General features: G+C 44.6%; 1 pseudogene; it reads left to right on the top strand.

Moving 5' to 3' along the window:
• Positions 1 to 3,420: 3,420 nt before the first annotated feature.
• LOC124090436 (cyanocobalamin reductase / alkylcobalamin dealkylase-like) lies at positions 3,421 to 4,332 on the top strand (annotated as a pseudogene).
• The last annotated feature ends 580 nt before the right edge of the window (positions 4,333 to 4,912 follow it).

Here is a 4,912-nt window from a genome sequence, read left to right as displayed (position 1 = left end):
CAAGTTTGAGACCAGCCTCAGCAATTTAGCAAGAGCCCGAGGAACTTAGAAAGACCTTGTCTCAAAATAAAAGATAAGTCGTAAAGCACTACTGGGTTCAATCCCCAACACACACACATACACACCCACCTTTTATCAACCCAAAGGCCCTACCTCCAAACACATAGTCAAATTAACTGTCCCCCCCTCAATACTTCATGATGGGGATTAAATTCTAACATGAGTTTTTGCAGGCGACAAATCATATTCAAACCATAGCAGCCATGCTCCTCCATTCACACTCCACAGCGACTGGTCCATGGAAGGTTCCTCTTTTTTGTTCATTTATTCTCTTTTATCCCCATTTCCCATTCCCATCCCCCCATCTACTGTGGACAGTCATGGCAGTGTGTTTGGTAGGTATTATAGTGTCTGTATGCTTCCTAATAAAGTGTCTGTACACAGTGTGTTTATGTAAATGATACTGTGCCATAGATCTTAGTCTATTTCTGTTTTCTCTCAACACTGTTCTACAACCTCTTCACATAGCCCTGAGTATTAGTCAGCTTTTTGTCACTGTGACCAAATACCTGACAAGAACAGCTTAGAGGAGGAAAACTTTATTTGGGGATCATGCTTTCAAAGGTTTCAGTTCATGGTCAACCAACTCCATTGCTCTGGGCCTGAGATGAGGGAGAACATCATGGCAGAAGGGTGTGGTGGAAGAAAGCGGTTCAGCTCAAGGCAGCCAAAGATGAAAGAGAGGGTGGAGACATAGTCCAGGCCACATCCCAGTGACCTACTTCCTCCAGCCACACCCCACCTGCCTCCGGTTACCACCCAGTAGTCCTTTCAAATTATGAATCCAACAAAAGGATGAGGTCACACCTCTCATAATCCAATCATTTTTCCTCTCTGAACATTCTTGCATTGTCTAACACATGAGCTCTTGGGAGGCAATTTTTAAATCTAAACCGTAATACCATGGTATGCTTAGTTTTTGCTTCTAAGCAACATATGCCCGTAGTATTGAGCTCCTGAAGTCCCAACTCCCATTACCACAAACAGCCTGCGATGAACAACCTCTTGTGTGGTCCTGGGTATATTTCCAGGATGGCTTGCATTTTCTTCTAACATTAGACTTTGTTTTTTCTGTAGTTTATATACCTGTCCACATTTTATTGGTTCATACATTAGAACATTTGATTTTGCTATGATCTAATCTTTATTATTGAAATTTTCTGTTGGCAAAAAAATCCTGATTTTCATGTTGACCATGTTGTTTTGTTTTTAGTTGTAGATGAACACAATATCTTTATTTATCTATTTATTTTTGTGTGGTGCTGAGGATCGAACCCAGTGCCTCATGTGTACGAGGCAAGCACTCTACCACTGAGCCACAGCCCCAACCCCTACTATATTGTTTTTAAAAACTCTGAACTAGATTTTTTAAAAAATCTTAGCTCCCAGGTTTGTGTTAGATGATAATAATACCATTTAGTTTGGATCCCTCCTAAAGCCTAAGGACAGGACTGGGGTCACAATAGTTTAACAGGGAGACTATCTCAGGGAGAAAGTAAAGAAGAGGTCAGAATGAAGGAGGGAAAGCCAACCAACGGTGGGTCATTGAGCTGGTCATCACTGTAAATGATTGGTTCAATGTCCCTGGACACCTTCTGAAGAATTGGATAGAAATTTCCTAGAATTATCCTGCTGAAATATGGGAGGCTGGGACATTCATCAACAACCTTCAGCCTCCACTGGCAACCTCCCACCACCTGACCTCCATACATACTTCCTGCGATGACTGTGCATGTAGGTACACTGAGCAAACTTCCAAACTGAGGACAAAATTCTGAGGTAGAAAAGCTGGGGGACTCCTTTGGTATTCAGACAGGAAGCCATCCACACACACACACAGGGGCTCTTGACCACAGCTGAAATCTCACAATTAAGTTCCAGCAAGTCTGCTACAGCCACCCTAAGTAGCCACCTTGTGAGTGTATATATCTTTGTCTCTGTTCTCTGACCTACTTTTTGCCCTGCACCTTGCTACTTATTTATTGACTACACCTGACTTCTCTGTTCTGACCCAGTTAGACCCACTCAAATCTCTCCCTGGGCCTGGCCTATGACAACAGTCCCTCTGCCTCTCTGGCCCCAGCCTCTCCACTCACCCACTGATGAGCCTTCAGCAGCTCAATTCTGGATATTCCTCACTTTGCTCCTGCCCAGCAGATATGCTGCTTTCATAACTCTTTCTCTTCTGTACCACTTACATTTTAAACCTGCCAGAATCTCTGTCAGCAACAGTCAGTCCTACTCAGATCACTGGCTTACTTGGTGGGTTAGTCAGATTTCTGCTATTATAACAAAATATCTGAGATAATTAACTTATAAAGAGAAAAGGCTGTTTTGGTTCACAGTTGTAGAACTTCCAGTCCATGACTGAGTGGACTTGTTGCTTTTAGGCCTTCGATAGGGTTGCTGGATACAATGGTGGAACAATGTGGCAGAATAAACTGCTCACCTCATGTGCAAGAAACAAAAGAGGAAGAGAAGGGGTCTGGGGTCCCATGATTCTCTTCATTGGCATGCCCACCCACAATGACCTAAAGACTTCCATTGGGTTCTATCTCCTAAAGGTTCTAACACCTCCCAATAACACCATGTTAAGGAGCAAACCTTTAAACACATGGGCGTTTGGGGGATATTCAGCATCCACCTGGACTTGCACGAAGTGCCCTACTCAGCTTCAAATAATAAAAATAAGGAGAAGGATGCCTAATACTGTTTGAGCACTCACTCAATGCATCATCACCTTATTCTATTTTTGCTACAACCCCATGAGGTAAGTACTACCATCATGTCGACCTTACAGAAGAGGAACTGGGGTTGGGAGGCGACTCATGTGGTTGATGCAGCCAGGGCTCAAGTGCAGGTGTTTGGCCATAAGGGTTTCTTTCAACTACTCCAGCATCCATGGGGTCAGCCATCAACTGCTATCTGAGCCTTGGGCAAGGGACTTCACTTCTTATGCCTGGTTTCTGACCTTTCAAACAGAATATTCCATCTTGGCTGGTTTGTTGTTGTTTGTGTGCTTTTATAGTTTTCTTGATTTATGGTGTTATATTGCCAAGTTCCTCTGCTCCCAGGGCCAAACTTAGCTGATTTCTCTACCACCAGCCTCCTGATAACTTAAAATTCAACAATTAAAGGTTAATTCATTTGCTCCCCACCCCCAGTTATATGAGATAGGATACACATTAATCCTTCTTGGCCATTTATACCTTAGCATGAGTAAATTTATGATCCTTTCCCGAGAGCTAGTTTTGAAAGAGGAGACAGAGAAGAAACATGAATGCTCTAAGCCTGGATTAAAGGAAGCCACTCCAGGTCATCACCCTGGAGAAGAGCAAGAACACATGTGTACCGGGATTGATGTGTAAGAATGTTCTTGGCAGCATTGTTTGTAATAGTCTTGAACTACAAGCAAGCTGTCTGTTAAGAATAGAATGGGCTTTTGGCTTCGAGGTTTACCCCTTCCAGGTGGCATGGTACAATGAACTCCTGCCTCCAGCCTTCCACCTGCCACTGCCAGGACCTACCCTGGCCTTCTTGGTACTCAGCACACTGGCCATGTTTGACCAGGCCTTAAGCCCTTCTTGCAGAGCCACCACCTCCAACCACTAACTGACCCTGTGGATCAGTGTGTGGCCTACCACCTGAGACGTGTTAGACAGAGCCTCCCAGAGCTGCAGATGGAAGTCATTGCTGACTACGAGGTATACCCCAACGGGTGCCCTAAGATTCTGGCCCAGACAGCAGCCCATGTGGCAGGAGCTGCTTATTACTACCAACGCCAAGATGTGGAAGCTGACCCATGGGGAACTCAGCACATAGCAGGTGTGTGCATACACCCCCGATTTGGGGGCTTGTTTGCCATCCGAGGTGTCGTGCTGCTGCCAGGGACAGAGACGCCAGATCTGCCACGGAGAAAGCCCCCTGACTGTGTACCTTCTAGAGCTGCCTGAATTACCCTGCTTGAAGGCTTCAATTTCCATTGGCATGACTGGACTTACCGGGGTGCTGTGACACCCCAAGAGCGTTACTCAGAAGAACAAAAAACCTATTTTTCCACCCCACCTGCCCAACGCTTAGCCCTGATAGGTTTGGCCCAGACCAAAGAGGAGCCTAGCACTATATTCCCTGAGTTTCCCTTTACAACACTCACAAAGAAGCCCCAGATTCCCAGCAGTGCACGGAGCTGGCTCAGCCCCAGCATCTCACCACCTGTATCCCCTGGCCCTTGATACCTTCCCTATTCTGTGGAATCCCATTTATAGTGGTACTTGCTAGGACTTTTTGGACTTTGGCAAAAGTAAGGTTTTATTTTGGGGTACAAGATGATCATTTCTTGGTCCCGATTTTCAATAATAAAGATTAAGGAAGATTTGGTTAAGGCAAAAAAAAAAAAAAAAAGAATAGAATGGGCTGGGCATGGTGGTGAAGGCCTGTTATCCCAGTGGCTCAGGAGGATGAGGCAGGAGGATCACAAGTGCGAGGCCAGCCTCAGAAACTCAGCAAGGCCCTAAGCAACTTAGTGAGACCCTGTCTCAAAATAAAAAACAAAAAAGGACTGGGGATGTGGTTCAGTGGTGGTAAAGCAATCCTGGGTTAAATCCCCAATACCAAAGCAAAAACAAAAGCAAAAAAAAAAAAAAAAAACAAGTACAGTGGGAAAATGCACCATAGTGTATTCATATAATATGGCAATGAAAATTATAGCTCTAGTCAGCATTTTACTTGAATCTTGCAACCGGAATATTGAGGGAAAGGAGCGTGATGCAAAATGATGCCTACAGTGGAATCCACGTCTGCAAAGTTCGGATCTAGATGGCAGATTACAAAGAATAAAAAGGGAATTAAGGTC

The sequence above is a fragment of the Marmota monax genome, unplaced genomic scaffold, assembly GCF_021218885.2.
Source record: "Marmota monax isolate L192 unplaced genomic scaffold, Marmota_monax_Labrador192_F-V1.1 WCK01_AAM20220418_F8-fsc00017, whole genome shotgun sequence".
NCBI lineage: Eukaryota > Metazoa > Chordata > Mammalia > Rodentia > Sciuridae > Marmota > Marmota monax.
Note: the sequence above shows the minus strand (reverse complement) of the source record. Positions and strands in the feature narration are given on the sequence as shown.